Source organism: Schistocerca serialis, chromosome 3 (genome assembly GCF_023864345.2).
Source record: "Schistocerca serialis cubense isolate TAMUIC-IGC-003099 chromosome 3, iqSchSeri2.2, whole genome shotgun sequence".
NCBI lineage: Eukaryota > Metazoa > Arthropoda > Insecta > Orthoptera > Acrididae > Schistocerca > Schistocerca serialis.
The window spans coordinates 99,810,664-99,834,920 of record NC_064640.1 but is presented as its reverse complement, the minus strand read 5'-3'; the positions used below and the strand labels follow the sequence as shown (position 1 = coordinate 99,834,920).

The 24,257-nt window shown below is 41.8% G+C and overlaps 1 long non-coding RNA gene across 1 annotated transcript in view; it reads left to right on the top strand.

Moving 5' to 3' along the window:
- The window catches only part of LOC126471537 (uncharacterized), a 279,116-nt gene that overhangs the window by 57,265 nt on the left and 197,594 nt on the right, over positions 1-24,257 (top strand). The window contains exon 2 of the long non-coding RNA XR_007586334.1: positions 12,937-12,994. This is a non-coding gene — a long non-coding RNA (uncharacterized LOC126471537). The remainder of the gene's footprint in view (positions 1-12,936; positions 12,995-24,257) is intronic.

Below are 24,257 nucleotides of genomic sequence, written 5' to 3'. Positions count from 1 at the left end.
ATAATCCATGACAGTTAATCCTGGTGCTCACAAAACCAGTCCTCAACGATGCGGGCTGTGAACAGGGCTCTGTCGTCTTGGTACACAGCATCACTATTGGATAACAAACGTTGTACGATTGGACGTTAACTCGTCCGGAAATTGGAAACTCCATAGTCCGCGTTATGTGGCTTCGGCGCCAAGTGTTCCTATTACAGGCATTTGCGTCATTGCACGGGTGAGTGGTATTGGCGTTACAGCACTAACTGCAATTCCCTGCTCATGGAGCTGCCTTCGTGTTGTTTTTACGATGACAGGGTCCGCGAGTGCAACATTCAGTTCTGCAATGACCTTTGCAGCTGCCGACCTCTTCAATGATCGTCCGTCACTGTCAAACAACACACACTTTCGTTCCCGTTGTGACTTAGCGGATGATGTTTTTCCGCTTTCCCTGTATGCGGTACAAATGTTCGATACGGTGCCTCTTGGAACACCAAATCGACTGCCTTGGTTACGGAAGCACCGACCACACGAGCATCAATAATTTTCCCACGTTTAATTCACTTAGCTCCGACACAGTGCACTCACAGCGACAGTTCTGATTTCGACTGACGCTTGCATCGTACTGAGGACATTTCACAGGTGCCTTTCGTGCTCACATACAACAACCTATCTCCTTGCTTCGCAAGCATCTGCAGTTATGTTCAAGCATGCATTTCTCTCAGTGTCTGTTTATTTTTGTCCAACTGTTGTATTTCATACCTTGTAAAATGCCGGGATGCTTCCTGCACAATGGCCACTCTTAATTGGTTTTTCCATTGGCGAAAACGAATATCTTTATTCCCGTGATTTCGAAGAAAAATGCGATGCTTCCGGAAGAAACAGTGAAGCTATTGTGTTTTTGTTGAGAACTTTGAAATCAGACACTTGTATTTAATTTGTTCTGATTCCATTAACTGGGGCGCTGCAAGTAACAAAGTTTATGTGGTGTCACCGCCAGACACCACACTTGCCAGGTGGTACCCTTTAAATCGGCCGCGGTCCATTAGTATACGTCGGACCCGCGTGTCGCCACTGTCAGTGATTGCAGACCGAGCGCTGCCACACGACAGGTCTAGAGAGCCTTCCTAGCACTCGCCCCAGTTGTACAGCCGACTTTACTAGGAAAGGTTCACTGACAAATACGCTCTCATTTGCCGAGACGATAGTTAGCATAGCCTTCAGCTACGTCATTTGCTACGACCTAGCAAGGCGCCATTATCAATAGATATTTAACTTGTGATGCCTGTACCGTCAGACCGATGTACACCACTTATGGATTAAAGTTAAGTATTCTACCAATTACCTCCTGTTTTGCTAGTCTTATTTCTCTGACCTGTTCCAGACCTCACGCCAGTCTGCGTGAGCTTAAACGCGTTCCTTTCGGCTACCCGTCATAGTGGATTGGCTGTCGGGCCAGTCCACTACAGTTTATATAGGGCAACATTATGTTTTAATATATTTAAAGCAATAGACAACCACCGGCGAAAATAAAAAGACTACCCTTCGAAACTCGCCTGGAAATGTTTAATTAGTGACTAGCGACTTTTTTACTTTGAAACTATACGTAATTTTTCAACAATGCATTCTCTAATCCAGCAATGGATAACAAATTATTCCCATCATTGTACTTGATATCTCTACTGGCAGCGTTTCCATTTTCTATGGAATATGTCATTAACAAAAAATGGTTCAGATGGCTCTGATCACTATGGGACTTAACTTCTGAGATCATCAGTCCCCTAGAACTTAGAACTACTTAAACCTAACTAACCTAAGGGCATCACACACATCCATGCCCGAGGCAGGATTCGAACCTGCGACCTCAGCGGTCGCGCGGTTCCAGACTGTAGCGCTTAGAATCGCTCGGCCACCCCGACCGGCTGTCATTAACACTAACGGCATTGTAGTAGAGGTAAAGTCAATTGTTTTGCACTGCCCACTTACAACAGTTTTTACTTACCAGCTTTCAGTATTACGTCCACCATACCAATCGGAATTTTTTTCTAGTCGATCCTTTAATGAATGAAACAATGGCCAGTACGGTTTACAAAATTATCCTCAAATGGCTCTGAGCACTATGGGACTTAACTTCTGAGGTTATCAGTCCCCTAGAACTTAGAACTACTTAAACCTAACTAACCTAAGGACATCACATACATCCATGCCCGAGGCAGGATTCGAACCTGCGACCGTAGCGGTCGCGCGGTTCGAGGCTGAAGTGCCTAGAACCGCTCGGCCACTCCGGCAGGCAAAAATTATCCTCAATTCGTCCATTACATCATAAGAAATCTCACAATATGTAAGTAGTCTGTTTAGGTTTTTTTATTGGTAACGCCACGTAGCGCTCTGTATGAAAATCACTGGCTGTGCTGTGTGCAGTCTGTGGCTGGCTTGAATTGTTGTTTGCTATTGTAGTGTTGGGCAGTTGGCTGTTAACGGCGCGTAGCGTTGCGCAGTTGGAGGTGAGCCGCCAGCAGTGGTGGATGTGGGGAGAGAGATGGCGGAGTTTTGAGAGCGGATGATCTGGACGTGTGTCCATCAGAGACAGTAAATTTGTAAGACTGGATGTCATGAACTGATATACATATATTATGACTTTTGAATACTATTAAGGTAAATACATTGTTTGTTCTTTATCAAAATCTTTCATTTGCTAACTATGCCTATCAGTAGTTAGTCGCTTCAGTAGTTTGAATCTTTTATTTACTGGCAGTAGTGGCGCTCGCTGTATTGCAGTAGTTGGAGTAACGAAGATTTTTGTGAGGTAAGTGATTCATGAAAGGTGTAGGTTATTGTTAGTCAGGGCCATTCTTTTGTAGGAATTTTTGAAAGTCAGATTGGGTTGCGCTAAAAATATTGTGTGTCAGTTTAGTGTTGATCAGAATAAGTAAAGAGCGAAATGTCTGAGTACGTTCAGTTTTGCTCAGCTGTTTGAAAATCAAATAGCGTAAGGGTTTTATCAGCACAATAATTCATAAATTTTTCTAAGGGGATGTTTCAAATATACTGCTTTTCGCTAGTTTGTTGTACATGAGCCTAAATCTGTTGTAGATGTCCTAGGAGGCCTATAACGTCAGCTCGTGTGGTTTTTGTAGACAGAGGATGCCCGGTCTCGGAAGTTATGTAATACTATTCATCTTACAGTTTGTCTTTGGCCTCATTGCGAGTGTAGTGGGCTGCGGAAATGGTTTATGTCTAGGTTAGTGTCAGACTGATTAGTCAGGAATGTATGAATGGAGACTAAATTATGCGATGAGGTAGGATTAGCAACATAACAGTTGCTGGTATTTTAATCTCAGAGAATTTTTCTGAACTTTAGCTGAAATGGGCACATCTGTTGAACGAAATGACTGATATTGAGCAGAACTCACTCATAATGACATAGATAGCTTTGGCTATTCTGGATGTAAGGTATCCTGAATTCCCTGATAACTTCGTTCCAAGCAAGTAGGAACTTCGAAGCTGGCACTGAATGAGATTTCCGCCTGGACTGCCTCAAGGGGCAGACTCCTTCAGCGAAGTCTCCTAACTCTGAGGAGACTGTGACGACAGTCCCTCTTGTAAAGCTGACCTCGAACTGTTTACAGATCGTCCCAGGAGCCTCGACCTGTATACAGAAAGATCCAGATTTAATGGCCAGTATTCAATGAGATGCCAGCAACGATCACATTAAGCAAAATACTTCATAGGGACATATAGTCTATTCCGAATGGTTTCCGAGACAGAACACTTATAATGTACATTGTTATTTATTTTCTGTATTATTCTATACATTGTCAGCTTTACATACTTTCACAAGTGCAACGGTTCATAAACATAACAACAGGCATTTAACGAAACATTAATTGAAAAATGTATTCCTTTAACACATTCATCTCTAAGCGTTATCGTACACGAGTCATCACAGCTGTTGTACAGTTCACAAAATTTTTTTGAGTATCCCACTGTCAATTTCACTGCACGTGTGCACTCTTGGGAGAACACGTATTGCTCGTCTGAGTGCCTCTTCACGTTCCTTAATGAGACCAGCAGCACCGATGATGCGGCCAAAAACTTCGTATCGTGAATTTCACCTTTCGTTTATACACATCAGATTTCATCCAACTCTAGAAACAAAAATCTAATGGCGCAAGGCCTGTCGATCTTGATGGCCAGTTAGTTGTATTACCACGACCAATCCAGCGACTGAGATGTGCCGTCACATATCTGATAAAATATGGAGAGCTCCGTTGTGCTGGAAGTCTACTACTGGCCATTAAAATTGCTACTCCAAGAAGAAATGCAGATGATAAACGCGTAATCATTGGACAAATATATTATACTAGAACCGACATGTGATTTCAATTTGGGTGCATACATCCTGAGAAATAGGCACCCAGAACAATCACCTCTGGCCGTAATAATGGCCTTCTTGATACGCCTGGGCATTGAGTCAAACAGAGCTTGGATGGCGTGTATAGGTACAGCTGCCAATGCAGCTTCAACACGATACCACAGTTCATCAAGAGTAATGACTGGCGTATTGTGACGAGACAGTTGATTGGCCACCATCGACCATACGTCTTCAGTTGGTGAGAGATCTGGAGAATGTGCTGGCCAGGGCAGCAGTTGAACATATTCTGTATCCAGAAAGGCCCGTACAGGACCTGCAACATGCGGTCGTGCATTATCCTGCTGAAATGTAGGGTTTCGCAGGGATCGAATGAAGGGTAGAGCAACGGGTCGACCACATCTGAAATGTAACGTCCACTGTTCAAAGTGCTGTCAATGCGAGCAAGAGTTGACCGATACGTGTAACCAATGGCACCCCATACCATCACGCTGGGTGATACGCCGGTATGACGATGACGAATATACGCTTCCAATGTGAGTTCGCCAAACACGGATGCGACCATCATGATGCTGTAAACAGAACCTGGATTCATCCTAAAAAACGACGTTTTGCCATTCGTGCACTCAGGTTCGTCGTTGAGTACACCATCGCAGGCGCTCCTGTCTGTGATGTAGCGTCAAGGGTAAACGCGGCCATGGTCTCCGAGCTGATAGTTCATGCTGCTGCAAACGTCATCGAACTATTCGTGCAGATGGTTGTTGCCATGCAAACGTCCTCATCTGTTGACTCAGGGATCGAGACGTGGCTGCACGATCCGTTACAGCCATGCAGATAAGATGCCTGTTATCTCGACTGCTAGTGATACGAGGCCGTTGGGATCCAGCACGACGTTCCGTATTACCCTCCTGAACCCACCGATTCCATATTCTGCTAACAATCATTGGATCTCGACCAACGCTAGCAGCAATGTCGCGATACGATGAACCGCAATCGCGATACTCTATAATCCCACCTTTATGAAAGTCGGAAACGTGATGGTACGCATTTCTCCTCCTTACACGAGGGATCACAACAACGTTTCACCAGGCAACGACGGTCAATTGCTGTTTGTGTATGAGAAATCGGTTGGAAACTTTCCTCATGTCAGAACGTTGTAGGTGTCTCCACTGCCGCCAACCTTGTGTGAATGCTCTGAAAAGCTAATCATTTGCATATGACAGCATCTTCTTCCTTTCGGCTAAATTTCGCGCCTGTAGCACGTCATCTTCTTGGTGTAGCAATTTTAATGGCCAGTAGTGTACATTTCAGTCCGTGTGGCCAAAGAAACCCCCAAACATACGAAAGAAAGTAATCCAATTCCGTCATTCGCTCTTCTAAAATGGCTGTGTGTACCAACATATTACCGACCATGCGGCACACAAACTGATCGAGAAACGAGCTTTGAAACTGGTGTCCACTCTGATGTGTTGATCTTTCTAGGACCATCGATAATTATTACGTGTATTGTTGAGTCAATTTCGTGTAAATGTGGCTTCATCAGTGAGCATTAATGGAAGCAAATTAGGATTGTCATTTATGCAGTGACAAAATTGGTGTGGCACTGTCGTCAGTGTAAAATTTGTGCACCCGCTGTATGTGGAATTGGTACAATTTTTACACATACAATGTTCGCCATATACATGTTCTTGAGACATTGATACGTGCAGAAAGCTGGTAGTAGGACTACGCTGCACGTTCAGAAGAAAAATAGAAGCATGGAAGAATTTCTGTTTCGCGCACTGAGCTAAAAACTCTGGTAAACGCTCTACGATCAGGAATTCGATGCGTTGGAATGCGCCGACGGTATTCTTCGATGGCAGCATAAGCACTACCATCACAGAAGCCGCAAACATACCACACGTCTGCATAATCTTCATTGGTGTAATGTGTGGCAGCTTAGCCAGCGCGTGTACAAACACAGTTAACCGACGCTTCTGGTTGATACACTCTCAATTAGTTGCACTACTTCACTCTCAGCACACAAAATTGTATTTGTCCCTACGATATTTGTAGCTTCAAATGAGCGTTCGTAACATACCCCTGAACATTGAGGATTCCTCATGGGACACCCTGTTTGTGTCGGTTTTTCGCACCACTGTGGATGTATCAGTCCGCTCACGGTACCGATATTATACTCAGCACCTGCTCCCTTTCCAAAATCCTTCACTTTAAGAAGAAGAGACGACTCTGGCGATATAGTGCCGTTGAAAAACATAGCGCTCCTTACTGTTATGTAGGTCAAGTTGGAAATCAACACAATACATAAGACTGTTTTTTTTTCAATAAACTGAAGAAAACTCAGAAACATAACGATAACTCAAACTCTAATGCGACGAATGTAATGAAATTTAACATAGCCATGTCCGTCAATTGAGGTGGCCACTTCATGAGCTTTGCCATAGATGATACGCGTTCTTGATATACAGGGTGGTCCATTGACAGTGACCGGGCCAAATATCTCACGAAATAAGCGTCAAACGAAAAAACTACAAAGAACGAAGCTCGTCTAGCTTGAAGAGGGAAACCAGATAGCGCTATGGTTGGCCCGCTAGAAGGCGCTGCCATAGGTTAAACGGATATCAACTGCGTTTTTTAAAATAGGAACACCCATCTTTTTATCACATATTCGTGTAGTACGTAAATAACTATGAATGTTTTAGTTGGACCACTTTTTCCTCTTTGTGATAGATATCGCTGTATTAGTCACAAACGTGTAAGTACGTGGTATCACGTAACATTCCGCCAGTGCGGACGGTATTTGCTACGTGATACATTACCCGTGTTAAAATGGACCGTTTATCAATTGCGGAAAAGGTCGATATCGTGTTCAAGTACGGCTATTGTGACCAAAATGCCCAACGGGTGTGTGCTATGTATGCTGCTCGGTATTCTGTACAAGTGTACGGACCGTTCGCCGGATAGTTACGTTATTTAAGGAAACAGGAAGTGTTCAGCCACATGTGAAACGTCAACCACGACCTGCAACAAATGATGATGCCCAAGTAGGTGTTTTAGCTGCTGTCGCGGCTAATCCGCACATCAGTAGCAGACAAATTGCACGAGAATCGGGAATCTCATAAACGTCGGTGTTTAGAATGCTACAACATCGATTGCACCCGTACCATATTTCTATGCACCATGAATTGCATGTCGACGACTTTGAATGTCTTGTACAGTTCTGCCACTGGGTTCAAGAGAAATTATGGGACGATGACAGATTTTTTGCACGCGTTTTATTTAGCGACGAAGCGTCATTCACCAACAGCGATAACGTAAACCGGCATAATATGCACTATTGGGCAACGGAAAATCCACGATGGCTGCGACAAGTGGAACATCAGCGACCTTGGCGGGTTAATGCATGGTGCGTCATTATGAGAGGAAGGATAACTGGCCCCCATTTTATCGATGGCAATCTAAATGGTGCAATGTATGCTGATTTCCTACGTAATGTTCTACCAATGTTACTACAAGATGTTTCACTGCATGACAGAATGGCGATGTACTTCCAACATGATGGATGTCCGGCACATAGCTCGCGTGCGGTTGAAGCGGTATTGAATAGCATATTTCATGACAGGTGGATTGGTCGTCGAAGCACCATACCATGTCCCGCGCGTTCACCGGATCTGACGTCCCCGGATTTCTTTCTGTGGGAAAAGTAGAAGGATATTTGCCATCGTGATCCACCGACATCGCCTGACAACATGCTTCAGCGCGTTGTCAATGCATGTGCGAACATTACGGAAGGCGAACTACGCGCTGTTGAGAGGAATGTCGTTACACTTATTGCCAAATGCATTGAGGTTGACGGACATCATTTTGAGCATTTATTGCATTAATGTGGTATTTAGAGGTAATCACGCTCTAACAGCATGCGTTCTCAGAAATGATAAGTTCACAAAGGTACATATATCACACTGGAACAGCCTAAATAAAATGTTCGAACGCACCTACGTTCTGTATTTTAATTTAAAAAACCTACCTGTTACCAACTGTTCATCTAAAATTGTGAGCCATATGTTTGTGACTATTACAGCGTCATCTATCACAAATCGAAAAAAGTGGTCCAAGTAAAACATTCATATTTCTTTACGTACTACACGAATATGTAATAAAAATGGGGGGTTCCTATTAAAAAAAAACGCAGTTGATATCCGTTTGACCTATGGCAGCCATCTGGTTTCCTCCTTCAAGCTAGACAAGTTTCGCTCTTTGTAGGTTTTTCGTCTGACGCTTATTTCGTGAGGTATTTGGCCCGGTCATGTTCAATGGACCACACTGTATATTGTGCATGGTCAAACGTTGACGTGTTCTAGAAAAATAAATACATTCAGGACATACATAAGGACGCAGGATGTCGCCTATTCAGTTAGAGCTTAAAGTGGAGAATCCTGGAAGTTCACCAATAGACAGACCACCCAGCACACAGAAGGTATCGCTTTCACAGATGTTGAATGGATGAAGGCGAGTTCCGGTACACACGCAGTTGGTTGTTCATATCCATACCACCTTCATGAAGCTTTCTGAGCTCAATGCCCTCGTACATTTCTTCTATACTTTGGATTTCTTCAGCTTATAGTCAACATGAGATCGACTAAGGAAGAAGTATATTGAATAATGATACATCACAAAAGCAGTTTCATAAATTCATCCTTCATATATTTGGTATAGAACTGCCATTAATTCATGTGTTACTCAAAAATGCTTCGAAGGTTCTTTAAGAATTACAAAAAGATAGAGTGAGATAGTTTGGATTCCTTGCAGTTAAGCTGCTGGTAATGTATTTTAAGGTGAGATGAAAACTGAATAAACCGATTTTTGGACCACGTGCATATGAACAAATGCGTGAACTTGGATTTAAGGGCAAAAGAAAATGAAAGACTAAACTTTGTAAAACTAAAAAAAAGCGTAACTGTGAAATAAAACCAAAATAATAACGTACATAATGGCAGTCTGTTCGAAAGTGCACATTCAAGGACATTTGTGAAGTGAACATCTGCTGCAGAGTAACATTCAACACCATACTACTCCGATCTGTACATTCTAACGCCCTTCGATACTACTTGGCATGCTGTTGCAGAGGGGAGCGCATAAGCAGAGACACACCCATGTGATGTCGGGTGGCTAATGGGAACCTGTGAACTGTCTTCGACGCTAGTAAAATATTGTTCAATTTAAGTCATTTATTCACTGTGTTTGCAATTCGTTGCTCTCCCGCACCGGTCTCGGCTGATGCTTCATTCAGCTGAGTGTTAGATTCTAGCTGATGTCTGTTTAGTCGGCTAAGCATCTGCACGTACAGGCGATGGTGTTAGTGATCTCGGCGCAACGGAGGGTTGCCGGCTGGCAGGCGCCGGCCATGCCCAGCGCTAAAGTTTGGTCTTGCACTGGCTGTTGGAGTATCCTTGGTCGACTCCAAATTCTACAATGACCCTCGGTAACCCATCAGCGATGTACTTGCCGGTAGTAGTTGGTCGGCTGACCTCCTCCTTACTGGCCTGTTAAGTTTTAACATCCTGAGACACCTGAGTGTTGAATGGGAACATGGACCCCCAAGAGGCCCTATTGCTGGGTTCCACGCTGCAGTTCGGTACTGGCAACACTCTGAGATGTGGTGTTGTCGTAAGACAGTCAGTATCCCCATCAGTAGATAGTAGATGGCGATCAGCGTGAAGTTCATCAGGTGAAGACCACCATATCGAGTATATTTCCGGCTAATTCATAGACTGTGGCGGAGCATCTAGGGTATACATTCACTGCAGTATCGTAATAATACAATCGAGTACCATTACTGTGAATGCCATGGATCCTAGTAATCAACTGACGAGAGCTGGAGAACTGGAGTGTTTAAGGGATCTAGTGCGAGCCTATGACGTGAGGCTCGGTTCGTAATGACTGCATGTGTCCGCCTTATCCTGCTATATTCACTTAATAAGCTGTTAAATGCTGTATTAGGTTTTTGCTATGTGTTCTTGTGTAAGAGCTAGATTTCCTTGCACTATGTCTGACGAGCTAACGAATATGCTTGTGTCTCTTCCCTTGGTTTTCTGTCACAGTCTTCTTTTTGCTGAATGCATATTTATTACTCGGCAGACGGAGTCGTAATGTGTCGAAGGCCTGACCAACTTGGCACATACCAGGAAACTTCATGCTTCAGCCTCTGTCTTTGGCTAAACTTGATATTAGCTGTCGCAATGTGAACGAGTTTTAATAAAAATTTCTAATTTCATACCCCTTACTATTGTAGTCCATAACATATCCCTCGTCTTTAATAATTTCGTCCCGCATTTTCCCTTTTGTCTTACTACTAATTAGTCTACACCTCCTTTGTACTCAAAGAATTGCTCTACAACTCTTACTTCTCAACCTAAGTCTTGAATCTTAGTTAGCTTAATTAATCTACTTTGTCCATCGGTCCTGCTTACATACGTTATTTACACTTTCTACTTCCATTACTTATTACTAGTTCGTATACACTTCACAGGTATCTGATGGATGGTTACCTAGTTTGAATGAGATATCTTACACTTTATACAAAAATAAGTTGCACAGGTAAACACTAGAGCCAAAATTATGCTTGGTTTAGTTTGCTTAATTAATCTACTTTTTCATTCTGTCATAGTTATACACATTATTTACACTTTCTCCTTCCATTACTCATTACTAGTTTGGATCCACTCCATTGGTATCTGATGGATGGTTGCCTCAGTTGAATGAGGTATCTTACGCCTTGTACAAAATTAAGTTCTACAAATAAACACGAGCTTTTGCTTGTCGATACACTGAAAATAATTGTGTTTTGTCTACGTTTCTCTTGATATTGTACCACATGTTGCATTATTCGAATGACTGAAATTTGTCCTTTTTCTGAAGTGATTAATTCGTCTAGGGATTGTTGCGTAGTGGAAGCTAAGTTATCGTTAATAAAAGTTAGGATTTGATTAGGTAATGTGTGTGGTGGCTCCTTCGACCAATACTACACCGACCGGGACCCATTAATAATTGTTGTGCTAGTAATGGTAGCTGGGAAGTGAAATTAGGAGATCGTTTCAAAACGTATTAAATTAAGCAGAGGTCAAAATACAGTTTGATGCATTATCACCACAACTGTGGTATGCTCTTTAACGCTGTTGAGTCATATTGGGCCATTTATTGTTCTTTCCCAAAGTAATTTAGTGTCGAAAACTTGAATCGGATCAAACTGTATAACGTACACTGCAGCTGAAAGTCAAAACGTATTATGTTCAAGGCAAGTTTCCTAGTCCACATTACTAGCCTGCTCTTTTGCTTTCTGTTTCTACTGTTTTAATCCCACAGCTCACAATGTGGTGTTGATCACGTGACTGTGCACTTTCTATAGTCATGAAGGGCTATTTACGCGAGGGAGAGCGATCTAAAGGAAGTATAATAAGGAATTAGAGCTGCGAAAAGTAAAAGACAGCGTGAAAAGGAAGCTCGGTAATTAATAATACATGATGTATTTTACGAATGATCATTTTCAGTGAAACTTGTGATGTCGCTGCATTGATGTGTTATTCGTGAGGGAAAAATTGCATAAGTGCATGTTTTTATATTTTGATTGATCTTTAGTATCTGTAATTTTGACGTGACGAGACGTATTTCATTTTAGGTACTTGAACCGAGATTCACATTTTTAAGTAATTTTAAGTCTCCTTGTAATCGCCAAAAAGGCAGATTCGAGCGTGGAAGCATTCAGTATTCTATCTGGCGAAAGCAAAAAATAAAGTTTACGGCGTACCGAACAAAGTGGAACAAGATCGTAGACTCAGTTATATGATGTAAGTTACATCTCCAAAACAGCGAAGAACTGAAAAGCATTTGGCAGGAAAGTGCACTCAAAATTACATTGATAAGCCGAAAGGATTACCTGACGCTAAGAAAGTGGATGTCGATAAACTGTCGGAAACTAAATATGAAGACAACTGGAAGGAGGTTGATAGTTTGCAGTTTTATGTTTCGGCACTAAACATCGATGCGATATCGCTGAAACTGGTAGGGCGACTAGTGAGGACGATGACTGAGACTGTTTGCAAGACTCTAACACATCGATCTACCGCCAACAACATGTTAATAACTTTATCTTCTTACGTCATGGCCTGCGTCCGACAATAAAATCAGCAAATATTGAAACGAACGTTTCAAATCATATTATGTGAAAACACGATATGATCAAAACCTATTTTGTTAAGTGCATCGTTTGAAATAGTATTAAGTGCAATTTAAAAATTAAAATGTCGCCTTCATGCAGTGAGAAATGATATCAGTCAAGACTTATTCTGGAATATAATTCCTGCAGTCGAGAATTTTGACATATTTCATTTGGTTAGGCGGAGAAATATTGTTCGCTTCCTGTAAAATTATGATCTGTGCATTTAATACGATTTGAGACGATGCCCCTCAAATTGCCTCCCTGCTATTTCGCATCTAGTTCCATTAATTAACAATCCAGTGCCTTGTAACTAGTTTCATTGTGCCAATTGGTTTACCATTTTCGTAAAAAATGATAATTACTGTTTCAGGTGTAAATATGGAGTAAATCCAGTGATCTCCAACTACCTGGAATTTTGGCTAAAGGAGGTAAGACTTTTTTCTCACAGTTTGCATATTCCTTAAAAACAACTACATTTCACATGACTTGTTTTTCGTTTGTATCACCCTTGTTGGACAAATGATACTGTCTCTAAATACAATCTTTCAAGTTTGTTACAGACTTAATTACACGAGCAACTCTCCATCTGGAAACTAATAATAATTCATGAGGTTGTATTTGTATACATTTTCCAATTGTATTTCGTTTAATCGGATATGGATGTATCGTGTAACAATGGTATTGCGCGTTGACAGCTACTACTGGAAATCGGATTTTTTGTACAAACTCGCTTGATCAGTATATATTCTTACATCAGTTGTGTGATAAAATATAGCTGCACTCTTTCTTCGTATTGGCATGACATGTTGTAATCCCACTGGAAAATCTGTTTGTGCTTTCTGTAATGCCATCAAAATGTGACTTGGATTTAATGACATTGAAATCAGTTGCCCATAATTAGCGTGACATACTGCTTCATGCAAAGTTTCTATCTCGATCCCCACTTTCTCATCTAGTTTGCTTAACTGGGTTTGTATTTTCTCCAGATCACTATTTAAGACATTCATAGTGTTCCTTGCATAGTGTTGTAATCCCTTTGTTAAGTTCCGTACCGTTTTAGTAACACTGAGTATTCCTTGCTCTATGTTCCCTAACCCTGTTGTGTGCCAGTCTACCTTTGCTTTTGCATCTTTCGCTAATTCTTGTACATATCCAGTTGTGCAGTTTAAATTCTTGATATCCTCATTATCCGCTGTTCCAAATACATTTTTCAACTGTTTGCTTTCTGTATCTAACCAGCTCCGTTTCTTATGTATTGGGATTCGTGATACTATTTTAGTTAACTGTTGCAGTTGAGTCCTCAGTTTCTCATACGAGAGTTTTAAACTCGTTCTGCATATGTACCAATAATCCTTTCCCTGCCTCTTTTTGTAGCGTTGTAAGTCTATCTTGTAGTCTTCGTACATAATTCCTTATTTCGCAAATACTGACTGTAAACGCGACTGTCCAGGCGTGACTTGTAAGTAGAACATCTGATTGCAGTAACATCTTTGTACGTCACCTGAGAGAAAAGTAAGTCCCGTCAATCCACTCCCTCCTTTATACAAGTACACAAACACAGAACATGACAAATGAAGAAAATTAAGACTAACCTAAGTAATTAACGAACACCACATGTGCATTCCATATGAGCATTTACGCTATTTGCTCCCAGACATAAGTGCATAAGGTATGTTTTTCTTATGTTCCTTTTTCCTTGGTAATCCTTCCCTTTCCGCAACAGCTGAAGGAATCTGTGGCAACCCATCAATCTCACCTCTGAACTGTTTTACTCTATATACTCTACATACATGCTCTAGTTGGCAACTGTAATTTTACGTTGGCTGGCGACATTATCTCGATAACTTGATAAGCTCAATGATATTTCGTTAAAAACCTTTTTTGTTTTGCCGTTTGGGGTATATAGGTTAGCTAGTAATACACACTGTCTTATTCTGTACTCTGGCAGTTTACTCGTCCGTTGCCCAATACTTTCTCGTTTCTCTATTGCTTCTGTATTGGCCTGCTTTACCTTTTGTCAAATTTCTTTAAATTTCTTCGCAAAATTCTTCAATGGTTCACCCTGTGGGCCAGTTTAGGCTGAACTACGTTAAAAGATGACGGCATTTTCCGCTCATACATTACTTCGTACAGCGAGAGTATGAACCATTGTACTAAATGAACTGACGGCAAAACTTAAATATACGACGGAATCTGAATGCTGTGCATTCATTTAATGGCTTAATATTCTTTATAACGCACGGTGCACCCGTCTTGCCCGTCCATTCGTTTGAGGATGGGTTGGGCTGATACGTAACTTCTTAATTTTCAGCAAGCGACATAATTGTTTCATTGCTTCAGGTACAAAGTTAATTCCTTGGTCTGTAATTTCAGTAACAAGTTGTTTACCATAGCCTGTGCTATCGTATTCGCCTTCTTGATCTGTGATGCCTACCAGAAACAAATATCGTAAAAAATGATCTAACATCGTAAGGACATACTTATTACCCAACTGAGCTCCATTAAAAAGTCCTAAGACATCTAATCATAGCACTGAAAATGGTTTGTCAGCTTCAGGTAATCTATGTAACAAAATTTTCTGATGACTCCAATCTGCTTTTTGCGCACACGGGATGCAGTTTCTTTCATATTGTCCTACAGCACTGCGACAGGTTTTCCGTCAAAATATTTCAGCTAAACACCTATCAGTTGCTTTTTTTTTCCTCTGTGACCTGATAATACGTGGTCATATGCTTGACGTACTACTTCCACTCTAAGCACTGCAAGATCTACAGTGTGAGGTCGATACTTTATGGATTTGCATAGCAAGTCTTATTACGTTTCAAACTTAGATTGCGTTTGAAATAATTGCCAGTCACTGTCAGCTGATTGTGCCTTTATCCAATCTGCCAAGATTGAATCCACTAGTTGTAAAATAGCTATCATCCTACTTAGGGGGTTGGTTGTTTGGGGGAAGAGACCAGGCAGCTAGGTCATCGGTCTCATCGGATTAGGGAAGGACGGGGAAGGAAGTTGGCCGTGCCCTTTCAAAGGAGCCATCCCGGCCTTTGACTGGAGTGATTTAGGGAATTCACGGAAAACCTATGTAAGTAGGCCGTTTATGTTTTCTCTATGTAAGTAGGCTGTTTAGGTTTTTTTATTGGTAACGCCACCTCTGTATGAAAATCACTGGCTGTGCTGTGTGCAGTCTGTGGCTGCTTTGCATTGTTGTAATACTCGCCATTGTAGTGTTAGGCAGCTGGCTGTGAACAGTGCGTAGCGTTGCTCAGTTGGAGGTGAGCCGCCAGCAGTGGTGGATGTGGGGAGAGAGATGGCGGAGATTTGTAATTTGTCATGAACTGCTATATTTATATATGATGATATCAAGGTAAATACATTGTTTGTTCTCTATTAATATCTTTCATTTGCTAACTATCCCTATCAGTAGTTAGTGTCTTCCATAGTTTGAATCTTTTATTTAGCTGGCAGTAGCAGGGCCATTCTTTTGCAGGGAATTTTGAAAGTCAGATTGCGTTGCGTTAACAAAATATTGTGTGTCAGGTTAAGCACAGCCATATATAAATTGTTCAAAGGGGACGTTTCACCTAAATCAGGATGGCCGGACGCGGGATTGAACCGTCGTCCTCCCGAATGCGAGTCCAGTGTGGTAGCCACTGCACCACCTCGCCCGGTATATCCTACGTAGTGTATCAGCATTTGTATGCTTCATTTCCAGTTTCCAAATTAATTCATAGTTGAACTCATTTAATTTTAACAACCATCTTGGTAACTGAATTGATGGATGTTTCATTTTAAAAATGGGTGGTCCGTAATCAATTTCAGTTTTATGACCGTACATATAGCAAAAAAAAGTGATTCCTTAAATAACTGCTAATATTTCTTTTTCAGTTGTCAAATAATTAGTTTCAGTCTTATACAATTCATTAGAGACTTATGCCACCGAATGTTCTTTTATTGTTGCTGGCATTACACGAAGGTGTGAATTCCTGCTCAAAGGCAGGGAATATTAACACAGGATCTGATATTAACACCTCCTTGACCTAGCAACTTAGTTAACAGCTGTGCTGTTTCAGTGAATCCCTTCACAAACTTATGACAATAATTACATAACCCAATAAACGAATGTTACTCTTTATTGTCTGTGGTATCGGAAGTTCACATACGGTGGAAGAAAATCGAGCATCTATTCTCACTCTATCTTGACTGACAATATGCCGAAGATAACTGACTTATGTCTGAGCAAAATGGCATTTCTCTACACTAAATGGAAGGTGTACTGCCCTCAATCTACGAAATATTTTATCCAGAGGCTTAACACGATCTTCTATGGTTGTTGAATAGACGAGTATATCGTCAGTGCATACCATACAAGCAGTGTGCCACTGTGGGCTCTAGATAACCTGGACCCAAACCTAGGATTCACTCTGGGAATCCTACCACTCTCAGGCAAGTGTGCTTATTATATTTCTCTGACGTCAGCATCCTCATCTCCAGGGCCATTCCAGGAATTATGACATCCTGCCGCATGCCAAGATCAATTTGGGGAGGGGGAGGGGAAGGGAGAGGAGGGGATTGAAGAGGGGAAAGGAGAGGAGAGGAGGACATGGGAAGGTCCTGCCTGCCCCCTGTACGTCCGCAAATTTTGCGTGAAGCACCCTCACCCTACATCCAGCACACCTGCGCTCTCCAGCCAAATACAGTAAAGTATCTGAATTGCCCAAAAGTTTGTCAACTATATTATTACTGATTTCCAAAAATCCGTTTACAGACTAGCTCACCAGTCACTATGGTTATTTTGATTTGAAGCTATACAGGGTTATTACAAATGATTGAAGCGATTTCACAGCTCTACAATAACTTTATTATTTGAGATATTTTCACAAGGCTTTGCACACACATACAAAAACTCAAAAAGTTTTTTTAGGCATTCACAAACGTTCGATATGTGCCCCTTTAGTGATTCGGCAGGCATCAAGCCGATAATCAAGTTCCTCCCACACTCGGCGCAGCATGTCCCCATCAATGAGTTCGAAAAAATCGTTGATGCGAGCTCGCAGTTCTGGCACGTTTCTTGGTAGAGGAGGTTTAAACACTGAATCTTTCACATAACCCCACAGAAAGAAATCACATGGGGTTAAGTCGGGAGGGCGTGGAGGCCATGACATGAATTGCTGATCATGATCTCCACCACGACCGATCCATCGGTTTTCGAATCTCCTGTTTAAGAAATGCCGAACATCATGATGGAAGTGCGGTGGAGCACCATCCTGTTGAAAGATGAAGTCAGCGCTGTCGGTCTCCAGTTGTGGCATGAGCCAATTTTCCAGCATGTCCAGATACACGTGTCCTGTAACGTTTTTTTCACACAAGAAAAAGGGGCCGTAAACTTTAAACTGTGAGATTGCACAAAACACGTTAACTTTTGGCGAATTGCGAATTTGCTGCACGAATGCGTGAGGATTCTCTACCGCCCAGATTCGCACATTGTGTCTGTTCACTTCACCATTAAGAAAACATGTTGCTTCATCACTGAAAACTAGTTTCGCACTGAACGCATCCTCTTCCATGAGCTGTTGCAACCGCGCCAAAAATTCAAAGCGTTTGACTTTGTCATCGGGTGTCAGGGCTTGTAGCAATTGTAACCGGTAAGGCTTCTGCTTTAGCCTTTTCCGTAAGATTTTCCAAACCGTCGGCTGTGGTACGTTTAGCTCTCTGCTTGCTTTATTCGTCGGCTTCCGCGGGCTACGCGTGAAACTTGCCCGCACGCGTTCAACCGTTTCTTCGCTCACTGCAGGCCGACCCGTTGATTTCCCCTTACAGAGGCATCCAGAAGCTTTAAACTGCGTATACCATCTCCGAATGGAGTTAGCAGTTGGTGGATCTTTGTTGAACTTCGTCCTGAAGTGTCGTTGCATTGTTATGACTGACCGATGTGAGTGCCTTTCAAGCACGACATACGCTTTCTCGGCTCCTGTCGCCATTTTGTCTCACTGCGCTCTCGAGCGCTCTGGCGGCAGAAACCTGAAGTGCGGCTTCAGCCGAACAAAACTTTCTGAGTTTTTCTACGTATCTGTAGTGTGTCGTGACCATATGTCAATGAATGGAGCTACAGTGAATTTATGAAATCGCTTCAATCATTTGTAATAGCCCTGTATATCATTCACCACGGAATAATGGGATGAATAGACAGCATATTTCCCTACAAATAGTTAAAAACCAACATTTTCTTGTAAAATACAAATAACGAAATAGGAATTTTTGTTTGTTGAATGTGAATTCTTTTACCTTGAATACTATCTCACAAAACCTGAAAACGTAAATAAAAGCAAGTATACTTTCACATCTTATTTGCTATTTGCTCCTGTCACCACCAGGTTACTATGGTGTAGAAAACGAGTACTTAGCGCCACCAGCAGACTGCTGCACTAAAAATACACCTTAGTTCGATCTTTGTACAACATCAATGGATGGCTCCATCGTTAAAAATCGCCCGTAGGTCGTTGGTTATGCCACGAGTAAGCAGTTCTCATTGTTAGCAACACAAAGCTCTCGAGTAAAAAGAAGAACAGATTAGTAAATTAATTATTTTCCGCTGCTAAGATATTACAATATTCTTAAATGTCTACAAAATACGCCGCACTGTTTACACCAAGTATCAAGGGCTTAGTTGAGGTTAATAATCAAAAACGTTGTAACACTCAAATAAATTAATGATACGTCACTACCCTGCAAATAAAAAGCGTACCAGAGTTGTAAATTAATTACTTTATGCAGCTATGTTGTTAAAAATGTTCGAAAATATCTGCAAAATACGTCAGCAGGGCGAAAAATGCGATGATTACATACTGCTTGAGGGGAAAAATGATCTTCAGACCACGAGTTCGTACTGCTGCCAATATGTTCCTGCAAGGTTAAAAATACAACACAGTTGTAAATTAATTACTTTTCCTCAACTGTGATCTTGAAAAAATTCTAAAATGTCTGCAAAATATGTCAGTATAGCGAAGAAGTGCGATTTTTATATTGTTAGTTGAGGTTAATACATGAAAAAGAAAAAAGAACACTGTAAGACTCAAATCTATTAAAGTGAATCACATACGTCTGCAGTGTAAAAGAAAGTGTGAGTTAATATCCGTATATACAAATACTCGTCAAATCAGTGCACCCTAGATTCTGAAGTATGTGTCTCAATGCTAGACTAATGACAACTGAATTTTTAAAAGTTTGGCCTAACAACTTTCTGTCGTAAAACTACCCTGACCACGCTGATAGCTGCAGAAAAATACGTGTTAGCTCAGCAGGTTAACACACTCTCAAATAGAATATTTCTGAGGCAACGAAAATAGTACGATGTTTACTTGATGTTTGAGGTTAACACATAGAAAAAAATAAACTGTAGGACTCAAATAAATTAAAGCAACATCACATACGACTGAAATGTAAGATGAAGTGCGAGTTAATTTCCACATAGTCCTCAAATCAATGCCCCAAGATTCTAAAGTGTGTGCCTCAATGGTAGATTTCAAAGCCTAATGAGAGTTGACATTTTATAGGTAAGAACTAATAATTTGATGATGTGAAATTGCCCTAACTAGGAAAAAGTTGATTTTATTACCAAAGATATTACTTAGACAATGCAAGAACATGTAGCCTAGAGTTGTAAACACACGACCAAAAACGATAACCGTGGCAGATGTGTCATATCCAAAGAAAATGTCAGAGTCGGTACCTCAGAAACACGATTTACCTTATACTGTGTGACGTCTCATACTTTGTAAGCACAAATTAAATGCTGCCGCATCTAAATTTTCTGTGTAGCTCATTAAAATACAAGTTTATCATAATATAAATAAAATCGCTATGAAAATTCTATTTCGTACGCCTTGCAGACACAAAGAGCCACCATAACACACCTAACGCCTACTGAAAAGATATTGTATAACCACCGTCCATTGCTATAAATGCCAAACAAGTGCAATAATACATACTAAAGCGATGTTATACTCTATAACACACATATATGCAGACGTAGATAGGGAAGTGTTAATGTCCTAAAAAGGTAGTGGAGCACATCCAGAAATGAAGTCAAAGATTCGGTCAACCCATGCTACTGCCTCAGCTGAAATATACGTTTAATATCAAGTCCTCAACCACATAGTTAATTTTCGGACATCCAGTAAGCAAAGCTTAAACAAAATGGCTCTAAATATTGCGCGGTTTGGTACCTCAACATTGCAGTGTGGCAGCATGACAGTGCCTGCTTTCAGAGACGAAGACATAGACGCCGTGATACACAGAAAACAGAGACGAAATAATGTGAAGCATTGCCAATAATTGCCGAAGTGATGTAATTATATTCCGTAACAAAGTAGTTGAAAAGAAAGATACAGGTCATCGTGAAAATATCCGAACAGTATTGCACAGGCAACAAACACACGATACATTCTGCAGGGCCCGCATCTCGTAGCGTTCTCGCTTCCCACGCCCGGGTTCCCGGGTTCGATTCCCGGCGGGGTCAGGGATTTTCTCTGCCTCGTGATGGCTGGGTGTTGTGTGCTGTCCTTAGGTTAGTTAGGTTTAATTAGTTCTAAGTTCTAGGCGACTGATGACCTCAGCAGTTTAGTCGCATAGTGCTCAGAGCCATTTGAACCATTTGAACCATTCTGCAGGGATCTTCGCCGGCCGCTGTGGCGGAGCGGTTCTAGGCGCTTCAGTCCGGAACCGCGTCGCTGCTACGATCGCAGGTTCGAATCCTGCCTCGGGCATGGATGTGTGTGATGTCCTTAGGTTAGTTAGGTCTAAGTAGTTCTAAGCCTAGGGGACTGATGACCTCAGACGTAAGTCCCATAGTCCTTAGAGCCATTTTTGTAGTGATCTTCAGCGAGGTAATACAACGTTCAGTCACGTGTCTGGACACTTTATAAAATCTATACGGCGGTTACCTATAACGTAGCCTGCTTCTGCGCGTGTGATTTGACGTATATATAATATACAATAAAGTCTTACTCTACATTGCAGGTTACCCATATTAAACAGTCAAACCTATGTGTCTTGTCGTATAGTATAACCGTAGGTATCGCTGTGCATGGGAGACGTCGCCTGCAACCGATAATTACGCTCCACCTAGGAAAATCTCTATACAGCTACCGAAGCAGGCTGGTACGTTAACGTAGATTTTAAGTGCAGTTCAGTGAGGTAGAGTAGTATGTGAATCCCATGTGCGCTGTGAATAAATTAAAGACGTCATAGCATATTCCGCAAAAAATGGCGCCGAATGATAACAATGTAATAATTTAATTCCGTGATTTGTCTGACAGAGTATCAAATAGTGATGGACGGACTGTACCACCGACGGTATTGTGGAGAGCAACGCTCCCCCTGTTTTAATACAGCACTTCTGTTGTGGTTAGAGTATATTATTATAGCTAAATGCTGATAGCATATTGTTAATGGTCTACATGTACATCAGTAGACAAAGAACAGACGGCTTCCGACCCAATGCTAGCAGAACTGATGAAGCGACGGCAGACAAGTGCAGCAGACACATTACAGGATTGGGTGCTCAAATATAATGAGTCGAACCTGCCACAAATGAGTGAAGGTAAACAGTCATCTGTCATCCAGTTCTCATGTACTCTAACGGTGGAGTTGCCAAACCATGTCATTATACATGTAACAATTCATAAAGGTCACTCGTATGGCTGTATATATGGAATTTTAGTAAGCCTACCAACTTACATCACAATATTAGCGTGTACAGTAGGCGATGTGAACACCAGTGGGTAATGTGAATTTCCAAACAAGGTCTGAAGGTTGCTGTGTATGAATCAGACACTCTGTACAGCACGTTTTAATTTATATATACAACCCATCATAAAATTTGTATGCTGGTTTATGAACTGCATAGAGTTATATAAGTGAATTTGCTTGTATGTATATTGTGCTTTACAACGGGTGTATATCAATTTGTGAATTGTCGAGTTAAAAAAAAAAAAAAAAAAAAAAAAAAAGAAACAGTATCTGCTGATGCAGTCTTAATTACGTTGAATGAATACTCTAACTGTAGGCGCTATAGGCTCTAAACAAACTAAACACAAGAAAGTGGAGATTGCGCATCTGATACGGGTAGTAACGAGTCCCCGTAGATGGAGCATTGCACACACCTTGTCGGGTAAGAAAATTGTGCACAGATCAGTTCGCTGAACCACATGCTATTCAGATGACATAACTTTGTTCAGAATATCTGCCTCAAATCGGAAATTTAATACATCGTTGTCTATAATTGTCGCATTTGCCTTCGACTGATAGTGTCCACAAATTGTGTGCCTATTTTACAAATGAGAAACATACATTTGGAGAATGACAGAGCTTGAACTGTCCTCAGACGTCCTTTTCATGCCAATGCTTCAAACCACCATCACATGACTCTTACTGGTGTGAAAGTACTCCACTTCACTTGGCTCATCCAGTCACTACTTATTGTTAGTAGCAAAGATGCCACTCATCAACTTTGTTAATTTATCCTTCAGGCCACGCTGGTCCTGACATGATTTCAGTTGAACTGTGTTGAGACGTAGGTTCTGAAAAGAGATATGGACATTATTTCCACTCTGTGTAGGTCTACGTTCTGAAACTACACTACTGGTCATTAAAATTGCTACACCAAGAGGGAATGCACATGATAAACGGGTAGCAGTCAAACATTTTCTGTATCCAGAAAGGCCCGTACACGACCTGCAACATGCGATCGTGCATTATCCTGCTGAAATGTAGGGTTTCGCAGGGATCGTAACACATCAGAAATGTAACGTCCACTGTTCAAAGTGCCGTCAATGCGAACAAGAGGTGACCGAGACGTGTAACCAATGGCACCCCATACCATCACGCCGGGTAATACGCCAGTATGGCGATGACGAATACACGCTTCCAATGTGCGTTCACCGCCTGGCGCCAAACACGGATGCGACCATCATGATGCTGCAAACAGAACCTGGATTCATCCGGAAAAGTGACGGTTTTCCATTCGTGCACCCAGGTTCATCGTTGAGTACACCATCGCAGGCGCTCCTGCCTGTGATGCAGCGTCAACGGTAACCGCAACCATGGTCTCAGAGCTGATAGTCCATGCTGCTGAAAACGTCGTCGAACTGTTCGTGCAGATGGTTGTTGTCTTGAAAACGTCCCCATCTGTTGACTCAGCGATCGTGACGTGGCTGCACGATCCGTTACAGCCATGCGGATAAGATGCCTGCCATCTCGACTGCTAGTGATACGAGGCCGTTGGGATGCAGCACGGCGTTCCGTATTACCCTCCTGAACCCACCGATTCCATATTCTGCTAACAGTCATTGGTTCTCGACCAACGCGACCAGCAATGTCGCGATACTACAAACAGCAATCGCGATAGACTACAATCCGGAAACGTGATGGTACGCATTTTTCCTCCTTACACGAGACATCACAACAATGTTTCACTAGGCAACGCTGGTCAACTGCTGTTTGTGTATGAGAAATCTGTTGGAAACTTTCCTAATGTCAGCACGTTGTAGGTGTCGGCACCGGCGCCAATCTTGTGTGAATGCTCTGAAAAGCTAATCATTTGCATATCACAGCATCTTCTTCCTGTCGGTTAAATTTCGCGTCTGTAGCACGTCATCTTCGTGGTGTAGCAGTTTTAATGACCAGTAGTGC